The sequence below is a fragment of the Lygodium microphyllum genome, chromosome 22 (genome assembly GCF_053477565.2).
Source record: "Lygodium microphyllum isolate KBCC chromosome 22, Lygodium_microphyllum_v1.1.10, whole genome shotgun sequence".
Classification (NCBI taxonomy): Eukaryota; Viridiplantae; Streptophyta; class Polypodiopsida; order Schizaeales; family Lygodiaceae; genus Lygodium; species Lygodium microphyllum.
In genome coordinates, this window is record NC_141156.1 from 35,248,852 (window position 1) to 35,261,512 (window position 12,661).

Genomic DNA, 12,661 nt, shown 5'->3' on the forward strand with positions numbered 1-12,661 from the left:
TGAGAAAAGGATTACTTTTAAGCTATTAACTCTACAACTTCATAATTTTTCTATTTTATGTTATTGCTTTTTTGCATCTTACGTTAAAATGAGGGATAAGTTAGTAATGTTAGAAAAGCCCATAGGATAAGTTTGTTACATTGATTACGATTAGTTAGAACTTACTTAAACGTACAAAAACATGTTACTATTATTAATGTCTTTTTAGAAAAGAACATGGGACTTGATGAGGGGGATAGATTCTATGCATCGCATACATTGACAAGTGTATTGAAAAGGTTTTATGGTTATGCCTGCTTTTGGATTTGTGATTGGTGAACTATGTCTCTTATGATTCCGTGCTTGTAAGTTGTGCATTGTGGTGGTTTGGAACGTTAGGGGCCCCAACCCAATACTCCCTAACACTTTGCGGAGTGTGAAAAAACTCACATGCAAGTGGGGGTCCTATGTTCCCGAGGGAGGTAGGTGTTTTTGGTTTTTGCCTTTTTGCGGAAATATGGTTTTGTACCACTCTACGGAGTGATGATTCTGCTTGTTATTATGAAATAAATTATTTGATTTTCGAATTGTTTGTTATGTGCTAAAGATTGAGTTTAACGAACCCAATTTAACTAAGTAATAAAAGGAAGATGTTTTTTAAATGTCCAAACAACATAGTAGTACGCTTTGCTAATTAGAAAACTAAAGCAAACCCAATCGAGAAAAGTGGAAGGCTTCGATCCTGACGATTGAACGCCTATGGCTGGGTGGACTCAATAAGTTGCAACACTAGATATATCTAATTAAATCGTGACTCTCCCAATATCGATAGGATTAGTTACCATGTTTGACAACATTTTAGGGGGCTGAAGCTGAGATTTTACCTTATGGGTAGGGGGATCAAGTTACACTTTCCCCCCCTCTCACTCTCTTTGAACCAACTGCAGTGTTAACCTCATTCTTGCCTTTGATTGATTACAAAGTGATCTTTCTTATGTGGGCATTAGATTGCTATTAGGGGTGAATTGTCCATGCTTCCCGTGTGAAGTAGAACTAAGATTCCCGTGTTCAACTAAGTCCTAGGTTTCCCTTGGGGAGACTTGATGGTGATGTGCATGGATATGAATTTCGATCAACTCCTAAGAGGACTCCTCTGGGTCTATTGGAAGAGACACCTCACATCCATAGACATCGCTACCATGCATACTCAACCTTGAAGATAGCATTTCTTATGCAAATATTGGGAGGCCATAATATAATAGGTTGGTAAAATCATTGAAAGATGAGAAGGATCAAAGCTTGCATGGGAGAACTATGGCGAGAGTAAGAACGAGAGAGAGAGAGAGACTCGCAATGTGGGAACTCCAACAGTTATAATGTGTGATCGGTCTTCCCTTTATTCATCTATCACTAAAATAATAAAGAATAAAGTGACAATTATGGGCACCCACCACCTGCAGTGTACAGACACGGATAGTGTCAGTGTAGTAATATACGGGCGGCTAGGCAGAGGTGCCTTTACCCCTAACAACCTCCCACTTAAAGGCGAATTTGCCCCAGTGAGGAGTGAAAAAGAAAAAGAAAAGACAGTGCAACATGTATATATGTACAATAGGATGAGGAAAGACATCATCTCATCCCACGCCCATCAATCTCTCGAGGAAGGCAAAGTGCTCAGTAAAGAGGCTTTTGGTGACATATCTGTAGGATTTTGGTTAGTCGAGATATTGACAAGGTCAACAGACTTATCCTCAATGAGCCCACGTATGAAGTAATACCTCACCTCAATGTGTTTCGTCTTCGCATGAAAGACCGGAATCTTGGCTAACTGAATAACACTCATAGAATCCGAATGTAGTGTAAGGATAGCATCAATACCAAGGTCATGAACCAATTAGCATAACCATATGGCCTCCTTGCAAGCCTCAGTGATTGCAACATACTCGGTCTCAATGGTGGAAAGAGCCATACACTTCTGCACCCTGGACATCCAAGAGACAGCACATCCAACATAGGTGAATACATAGTCAGAAGTGGACTTCCTACTATCTGCATGTCTTGCATAATCAGAGTTAGTGTACCCCATGACTCATGTATCCTAACTGCCATAGAATATGCACATATCCGCAGTGCCCTTGAGGTACCTCATGATACCCTTCATAGCATCCCAATGCTTCTTGCCAGGTGTAGCCATATAGTGTGCCACAACACCAATTGCAAAGGCAATATCTGGACAAGTGGTTATCATGGCATACATAAGACTGTCCACTGCGGATGCATAGGGAATCTTGACCATCTCGGCCCTCTACTCATCTATCTGTGGACACTCGGCCTATATGCAGAAGCTCTCAAGGACTTTATGAATGTATTCCCTTTGTGACAAGTAGAGGAGTCCCTGATGCCTGCCGCGTTTAATGCGCATACCAAGTATGTGAGAGGCATGTCCCAGATCCTTCATCTCAAAGCTCTTATTGAGCTGAACCTTAAGAGCATCTAGCTCATCATGATCTTTCTCTGCTAATAGCATGTCATCCACATAGAGTATCAAAATAAGCAAAGATCCATCATGGGCTTTCTTCATATAGAAGCACAAATCCATAATACTACGGCTGTAGCCTTGTGACTACATAAAAGCATCGAACTTATGGTACCATTCCCTAGGTACCTACTTCAAGCCATAAAGATTTTTCTTCAACCTTCACACTAGGTACTCCTTGCCAGCCTCTACAAAGCCCTTAGGCTACTCCATGTAAATCTCATCATGTAAAACCCCATGTAAAAATGTCATCTTAACATCCATCTGATACAAGTCCCAGTCAAGCTGCACGACTAAGGCCAAAACCAAGCGAAAGGTGGTCATCTTAACCACAAGAGAAAAAACTTCATCAAAGTCAACTCGATGCTCCTATTTAAAATCCTTAGCAACAAGTCTTGCCTTATAAGCCGGCTTGGGGTGTCCAGGAGTACTCTTCAACTTGTACACCCATTTGTATGGCAGAGTCTTCTTGCCATTAGGCAAGGAAACCAAATCCCAAGTCTCATTCTTATGCAAGGAGTCTATCTTAGACTGCATAGCCCTCTCCCAGGAGTGACTATGACACATGCACATAGCCTCATCATAAGTAAAAGGCTCTCCTACATCTATAACCAAGACATAATGCATCAAGGGATGAAATCTGTTATGGAGGCATCTTTCTTTAGTAGAACGCCGCACTACTGCAAGCTCTATTGCCTGCTCAACATTCTATCCAATACCCTGGCCATGAGTGCCTATTGTTGCCACAGGCTGTCCAATTGGTTGTACAAGAGCTCGTGGCTCCTTCTAAAATATAACCCTCCGTATCACTATCTTCTCAGGCTGCCTATGCATCTTGTTTTCATGGAAAACTAGATCATGGTTGTGGATGACTTTCCTCGCTTGCAGATCCCATAGATGGTAACCCATCTCTCCTGCATTGCCATAGCCAAGGAATATGAATTTAACACTCTTAGGATCCAGCTTCTTACGCTTGTCCTTGGACACATGGCAAAATGCCTCACATCCAAAGACACGTAAATGCACATAAGAGGAAGGATTTTCTGTCCATACCTCCTGTGCAACGTGGAAATTAATGGCATTATAGGAGGGCGATCTATTAATGATATACACGATAGTCATTACTACCTCAGCCCAAAATTGCTGGGGTAGGTCTGCATGGCTAAGCATACTGCGAACCCTCTCCTAGATGGTCCTATTTATCCACTTAGCCCCACCATTCTAGGGAGGGGTGTAGGAGGTGGTCAATTGACGCTTAATATCCCTCTCATCACATAACTGCTTAAAAGCACGTGAGACATACTCACCCCCATTATCTGTCCTTAGGCATTGTTAACCCCAACACGAAGAAAGCAAAAGGAAATAAAAAAGACGCAGGGCAAAGGCGAAAAAAATGTAGCTCGAATGAAGAAAGAAGAGGAGAAAAGGCCAAGAGCGCAAGGGCAACCTTAAAAAGTCCAAGGCAACTGCAAAAGGGGAAAGGTGCATTTTTAAATACCAGGGCACACCCTGAAATCTTGTAAAAGAGTGCCAGGCGGTGGAAAATATGGAAAGCTAAAACAGAAGACAAAGACAAAGGCCAAGGCAAAGAGAAACGGAAGACAAAGACGCACAAGGAAAAGCGCAAGTCAAAACTTTTGAAAAAGGGCGCAAATGCATCATGGTTTAATTCAAGGAGCGCTAGACTCTCACCCGTGCAAATTGTAAATGTAGAAGGGGATGAAAAGAAAGCTAAGAAGATAGAAGGACAATGGGAAAAAGGGCCTAGGCTACGGCCGGCCATGTAAAAAAGGGAAAAAGGGGATGACCGCCCAAAAGGGATTTAGGGTTTTTTATATAAAGTTGAAAAGTGAATGAGAAGCTCATTCTTCTGTGTGGCAAAAAGTGGCTCTTCTTCTTCTTCTTCTTCTTCTTATTCTTGCTTGCTTGAGCTTGTGCTTGAGAGAGGGAGTGAGTGTGTGAGGGTGAGGGACCGAGGAGGAGAAGCTCTCCATCTTCTCCTCTCTTCTTCTCTTCTCTTCTCTTCTCTTCTCTTGCTCGCGACAATGGAGCTTGGAGCGTGGAGCTTGAGGATGGAGCTTGCTTGAAGCTTGCACTTGGATCGTGGAGTTACCGGAGTGCGCGGGAGAGGAGGTAACTCAAACAGCATGGAGGTAAGCTCACTACACCTGTAGATATGGATGGCGCGTCAGCTATGTGAGAGGTAGCCATTAGTGCTCGGCTTGGAACGCTTGAAGCAATAAGCGGTCCGTGGGTCTTAACGGTTGAGCGAGAGCTCCCACATTTTGGTTCCATTGCCAGGACCAACGAATTCAAGCCGCTTGCGCGCTTTGAATCAAGGATCAAAGTAAGGGTTTCCCCGAACCGGTGCTTGAGATAGGTAGGTAGTGAGGGGGTTGAAGATAGTATTCGATCTCCTTGGGAAGTAGGTTTTTTGGTTTTTGAGAGTTATATAGTGAGATGGTGTAGAAAATAAGCATTAGGGTTACTGTTGCAAAACAGGGCAGAAACAGGGCAAGAATCGTGCAAAAGTGGTAAAAAACTTACTTGTGATGCCTCAGATTGGTAAGTGAGTTATTGGGGGTGCCAATACCATACCCGAAAGAGGGTATAAGGGCCAAAAGTGGCAAGAAAGACCAAATTGTGCATTGCAGGGTTTCAGGAGAGCAGGAGAGAAGAGGAAAGCTTGGCGAGAAAATCTGCTTCAATCTTGGCATTAGGGAGATCTTCGGCTAGCCTAGGTAATTCTACACCTCCCCCTACAGTAGTAGGACCAATCTAGAGTTGCTCGACAAGGGGGAAGGCCCCCAGTGCCCTGCATGACGAATTTTGTGAGCTTCGGCGAAAACACGTGTGGCGTTCGGCTCGTTCGAGTCACGTCGACTCTGGTCCCAGGCCCAGACTCGACCCTCGAACTACCCGGCCCAGTCAGCCACCCTAGTCGGCCCTTGGACCCACCGTCTGAGTCAACCCATTCGGCCGTCCGAATCAAAACTTCTTACCACGTGGCACATTTGGCCTCGGCTCGCCCGAACGACCCATCCGAGCCTCACATTCGGCCCTTGGCCACGTCCCATATTCGACCCTCGGCCACATCCCACATTTGGCCCTTGGCCCCTCCGAATCACCTCATCCGAATTTTCCATTTGGCCATCCGAATCAAAATCGTCCGAGTCAAACCCTGAAATTCGGGCCTCGGCTCGTCCGAGTGACCTACTCGGACCTTGCAATTCAGACCAGTTGGTCCGGGTGCAATTTTTAATCAAATTTTCAAAAATTTGACCTAACCCGGCTAAAATGCAACAGTGCGAACTGTTGGAAGCCCATAGCACACTTTGAACGCTATTTTGACTCATGGCATAGGCAAAATCGTAGGGCGCAACCGCTTGGGAGCTAGAGGCAGGCAATTACAAGACCAGGGACTCAGGCGCAATCCACCGAGGGAAAAATCCTGATTAGACCCAAAAACGAACGAGGCAACAAAGTGGAAAAATAACGCCGAGCCCCGAAATTGACCCCACAGGCTACATAGAACGAAAGGCGCACTACAGACCCACAACTGGGCCGAACCTTTGAGTAAGTGGTTCAAGATTTGGCGGAACGATCCTCCAAGCTGTGCATGGTGCCTACCGTAACGACCCTGCGGGTCGAGGAGGGGACCGCCTCCAGGACCCCCGCAAAGGGGGCCCTACCCCCTCCTTTTCCACCCCAAGTAGGTTGAAGAGAGAACGTGCGCTATGACAGGCCCTCCAACTTAGACCCTCGGGCAGTAATGGCCCTACGCGAGCATGGAGGCTCCCTTCCAGAGGAGCAACTAGAAGCCTGCACTCGAATAGAGGCAAACTGAGACCCTAGAACCTTAACGGGCCGATCTAGCCATCAAGGGCAAAAAGGCCGCACTACAAGGACACACGTGCATTGTGTTCAAACTACGTTTAGTCAAAGCGGAATGCAACATCGTCAAGCTACCAATGCAGAGATGACTAGATATGACAGTCTGACAATAGATGCTCCTTGAATAGCTCTGCACTGACGAGTCAAGACATCAGTGGAGAATCCTCATCTGGCCGTGCAGTTGGGGACTCAAGGGCATTTGTCAGAAGGCTTAAATTTACAAGCCAAGACTCGGAAGATGAAGACATAGTACCACTTGCTTATCTTAGGGTCAAACTCACCATGAAAAGAGAGCATACTATCGATGATCTGATTGATGAAGGAGCAGATTTTAATGTCTTGACCTATGAGATATGGACCCTACTAGGCCAACCAGAGCTGACACCGACTAATGCAACTCTTAGCCCTTATGGGGGACCTCCACAAGCACTCATAGGGAAGCGCAACATCCTTGCAACAATTGAAATTGAAAGCTTGCCTATCCTATTTCATGTTCCTCCAAATGGTGCTGAATATGGTAAAGAAACCCTCCTGGGAAGACCCTTCAAAAGGGCGACCAAATGTGAGGCTAAATATGTAGAACAGAGGATACACCTGACACTACCGGGTGTGAGGATAGTCACAACCTTTATCAAGGGTGACCTCAGTGAACCTCAAGGGAAATGCAAGGAAGGTGTTGATGTAACAGTCAAGCCTATTAACGAGAGCAAGGGCTTGTTGGAAGAGTTGATACAAGCACAGGTCGAATAACAAGAAGCAGTGATGAGTGAGACCATGCTTGAAACAAAAAGGTTAGGAGACAAGGCCAAGGATAGGGTTTGGACTTACAAATATCGTAGAAGACCACGAAAGAAGCCCAAGCCTTATAGACGAAGGCATTGATGGAGAGTTAGCACAACGCCACGATGGATATCCAAGGCATTGCTTCGTGCTCAAGGATATTATGCAGGCAGTCAATGGATTTGGGTACCAAAACCCCCTGCTAAACCACCTTTGTCAGAAGCCCAAATTATGTCCAAAGCAAAGATGCGTAGGAGGAAACCTAAACGAAAATCCAAGTCTCGAACCAAAAATATTGGAGTGATTGAGCCCCTCACTATTGAAATCAAGAAACCAAACATGGCCTATCAAAAAGTAGATCCCCCGTCTAGCGTACTTAGCAAGCAAATATCAGAGGTAACTGTCGACGAGCATGCACAGGGTCCACTAGTGCCCAAGGAGCCTTTGACTTCCCAAGAGGATAATGAGCACCACAGGCACAATATTGCTCAAGATGAGGCTGATTGCTCAACAAAGCTAATGACAGAATTGTCTAACAATCATGAGCAAATTCTCCTGGCAGTGCCAAGCCCACGTAGGAGTCCCAAATCTCCTACATCCTCTTTTTCCAAATGGACAGGAAGCACAACAGCGGTCGTCAATGGCGGCTGCTCACTCTCAATCTCTATCTCCATCAAGGCTTCCAAATATCCAAGAGGGGGGACATGACACTAGCCGTGTCTCTCGGCCCAAGGATATGTATGTGCAACCCAATGTGACCGGATCAACTCATGCTCGATCTACACAGATGAATGCTCAAAGGGCAACAAAAGACGCGACGACCTCCGATCGCCTTAAGGACTGGATACCACAATCCACCAATAGTAGCAAGTCCACCGAACTAGCTGCTAGTACTTCAAATCAGGGATCACAACCGTCACAGCCTTTGGCCGTGACAATGCCCCTTGCGGAACGTGGCCTTAGTAGTTTACCTGTGAAGGAGGTGTCGCGACCTACCTCCTTAACAACTCCAGCACTTCCAAAGCGCCTAAAACCTGGGCTGGAGGAGTTAAGCATAGGGGAACAGGCGAAAGAGCTAGACTCTCCCGAAAGGGAGACAGTTGTACCCATGCAACCTGTCAAGGCTACTCCGCAGGCCACGACTAGGCCCCATGAGGACCCACTAGAGAAGGGAAATGCTGAGACCCAACCAAGCGCATCAACGGTCGATATAGCCCAGGGTCTTGAGACGTTAGATGCACCTGCACTGACCAAGAAAATGAGGAGAAAACAACGAAAACAACAACAGTTGCAGGTGGTTGTGGACCCCAAGAACATTGGGACGAAGACTGCTGGAGAGCTGATGAATAAAGCATCGAGTCCATCCACCAATGAGCCCACTGATGCCTCTCCTAATAACGGTGAAACCTCAGACACATCCGTGTGCTCCGACAAATCAAATCAGTCGTTACCATCAATGGCTGCTTGCAACACTCTATCCACTGACAATAGAACTCGCATTGACAAATCAAGAGTGGATACAGCACTGTCACGACGGGGTGACGAATTCACACCAGTCACACCCAAGGAGAACCATGACGCGGTAACGAACCATCAAGAGAAACATGGAAATCCCAAGAGCATGAGCAATCCTAGCGTTGACCAATCTTGCTCATATAGGCCTGAACCCCAAGCTATGCTAAAGCCTAGGCAAACTCCTAGAACCTTGCATGAGATAGCAACCGAGCAAGCCCTCGTTGAACATAGAAGTGTCGCAGAATGCTAACTGAGTTGGATGCTAAGCTCAAGGTGTTTGCACGAGTTTACATCCTTGCGGACATGGGCATAAAGCAGCTTGGAGATTACTTGCCCTTCCCTTTATCTTGGGAAGAGCAGGAACACCTTGATGAGCACTATAGCAGGATCCTACACGAATGCTTGCGACTCATCTCAGGCGAGAAAGCTGACGAACTGCGCTTAACCGTCACGTTCAATGAAGTGCTCTGCCAACCGAATCTCGTAGACATAGAGCAACCAAAGCGACTGTTAGTAGACCAGAGTCAATTTGAGCAGCGTTGGTGCAAAGGCCGTGTTGCAATGGCCGAACTAGGGGCTCAGACCATGACAGTCTCTGAAGAGCGATTGGCCAAATGGCGATCCCAAAGAGACCCAACCTATGTGGCACCAACTTCCCTTCGAGTGCTGACTGCCATTCGGGGCAAGGACTTGGCCGAACAAAGCCAAGAAAACCCTCTGTTTGATAAAGTTCTGGCTGAGGAGGAGTTACATGTTGCCAGTAGACTCGAACAAGGTTCCATGCTGCTCGATGTGGTGAAATATTTATCAGTATTGAGTAAGCTACCACGTGTGCTAGATGCGTGTGCCACGCTTCAGTACAACCCTGATTTCTACCATTGGTTTCTATCCTAGTGAAGCGACAAGGGTTTGGACAAATGTATGTACACATATATATACAATGATTTCCGTATCACCGTGTATAGACATTATCAACACACACAAGCCATGACAAGTCAAGCGCAAACAGACAAGTCGGGGCTGCCAAGCTATGCTAGGCTGGTTCCACGTTCACCAGATCATGCCCGCCTCCGGGCAAGGAGCATGTGCTCCGCCTTACCATCATGGTAGCTCTGTCCAACATCCCTAAGGACGTAAGTAGGGTGTAGTCTCTCTCTCTCTCTCTCTGTATACGACCCCCTCCCCGGCCTATCCTTCCGAGGGGGAGCCTTCCAAATGCAGAACCACCAACCGATCCAACTCGGCGTGAGTCAATACCTGCTCCTAGTTAGCGGCTAGAGGGACACCATTACAAGTCCGCACCTCCTCTTCTAATCACATACGTTTGACAACCCACACCAAGTCCCTCCTATGGGAATGCTCTTATCCCATATCAAAGCCTAACTCTTGGATTGCATTTTGCAGGGTTCCAGAAGAAAAACATGGAGAACCACGGTCAGCTGGCGGGCAAGGACGCTCTTCGCACACGTCGGGAGCATGTGGCACGTGCCCCTCCACCAAAGCGCTATATGCCCACCCTCAAAAGGTACGCGAAGAAGCAAGGCCCTAAGCGACAACGTCCCGGATAAAGGCCGAAGAATCCCCAGGCCAAGAAAGTCGAGACTCAAAGAAACGCGCAGCACGTGGCAACGCCAGTTGCACAGACCCCCAACGCACTCTTGGGCACCAGGTGCTCATGAAGTCACAAGTCGGCCCGGGATAGGGAAAAATTTAATGAATTGTTTAAAGACATCCTAGAAATTGTAGCGGCCCGGGACTACACCATTCATGTCCCGGCCGACATGTTCCTCGCCCAGCTTCACGAGAGCCCCGAACTAACACCCCCGGTCGCCTAGCCAACCGGACTCACCCCGCCTCGTACCTAACGACTAAACCCCTATGATGTACAAGTAGCTCGACAAGTCGGCATGCCATAAATTTTTGTTTTTGATGAGTAAAGGGGCAAGATCCCCACGTACACATTTCCGTTACCTCTCGTTAATGTACGCGACCTTAACAAGCAATGAAATAGGCATCCCAATAGACATCATAGAATTCTGAAAAATAATGTCTTAACATGGTTGCATTTGTTCAATGTACTTAACACAAGCGAGTATATACTCTCATGAAGTGACAAGTGGATGCAGGATGACACAGGTCTTCACGCAAATGTGTCCAACAGCCAAGCCATCGCAAGACCACCAACCACACACGAACTGCAACACAGCCACGATGCGAAACACAAAAAATCACCCTTGTGAGTACCCACATCGCATGCACCAAAGTATAGTCATGGGCTACGCTCTCTTCTTGGGCCAAGCGCTACAGTGAGCTCACGACGGGTGTCCCCACAATCGCACCAATATCGCAACAACGGCTCCCCCAACAATGAGGCTTGGGCACAATCAATCATTGTCATATCCATTTAATGAGCCTTCTAGGCTTGACATTTCCCAGCCAAAAAGGCTCATAGCTTCAGCATATTGCAGTGGTTGTAACAAAAAAGAAAAAGAAAAGAAAAGAAAAGAAAGAACGGCGAAATAAGAAGCACCCACGATCACAGCACCGCACCTAGGGGTCCTTAAGTTAGGTGCGTTCGGTGATCTTGGTTGGCTGGCTCTGTCCCTAGTCCCCTAACCCCCTAGCATCACCCACAATAGTTCAGGGCACATCAAGGGCAGGACATACCGAGGGAGCTTGTCTCGCCTATGGTTAGACCTGTCACCTTGACCCATTGCATAGTCCCCTTTGGCACTCTTCTTTAATACCATTGCAATCAATGGTGGTAAGCACAACACGATTGGCCATGAAAAGTACACCGTCCAATAGCTTCCAGCTACCGAAAGTGCGGTGTCCCTGTATTCAATTATGCTACGTCATGCAGTCACAAGGCAAAGAATGTGTCATATACCTTCACGAGAGCTTCTCAACATGGACAACTTTGCTTCATCCACACATTGTTACGAGAAACTAGCCCGCGGCCTTCTAACTACGTAATATCTAAGTATGCACGAGTACTCACATAATATCTGCACCAAAGTCTATACACAGTTTGGATCCTCAAGTGTAGGACAATACTCCAGGCTTGCTTAGAGTTCGACCTGTTTCTCAAACTAATCCAAATATGTCTTGTGCACGCTACGAAAACTAGCACTACCCCTTAGGGAGAGACCACCTGAGAGGTTTTCCAATTGCAGGTATTAAAGACTCCAACGAAAGCGCCGTCAGCTCTGCATCAACACTCAACTCTGAACTCTTGTCCTTTACTTCATCATGCAAACCATCAACAAATCATCACGAGTAGAATCCACCATGAGCATCCCACGCACACCAAATCCCGTGCCAGCCATGAGTAGCCATTCCCAACAAAGAGTAGCCCTATCGCCACCTACAATAATCCTATCACCAGCCAATCGGAACAGCACAGTGCTACCAACGCCCTTCCTTCACACCAACATAAGAGCTCCTCCAAGGCAATCCACAACAACCCTTTCACCCACGTCTTCAGTGCAAGCTCCGCATGCTACCTTCGACGCAGAGTGCCATGGGACTGGCACTCGTCTAGGAGGGGGGTAATGTTAACCCCAACACGAAGAAAGCAAAAGGAAATAAAAAAGACGTAGGGCAAAGGTAGAAAAAAGGTAGCTCAACTGAAGAAAGAAGAGGAGAAAAGACCAAGAGCGCAAGGGCAACCTTAAAAAGTCCAAGGCAACTGCAAAAGGGAAAAGGCGCATTTTTAAATACCAAGGCGCACCCTGAAATCTTGTAAAAGAGTGCCAGGTGGTGGAAAATCCGGAAAGCTAAAAGAGAAGACAAAGACAAAGGCTAAGGCAAAGAGAAACGGAAGACAAAGGCGCACAAGGAAAAGCGCAAGTCAAAACTTTTGAAAAAGGGCGCAAATGCATCATGGTTTAATTCAAGGAGCGCCGGGCTCTCACCCGTGCAAATTGTAAATGTAGAAGGGTGATGAAAAGAAAG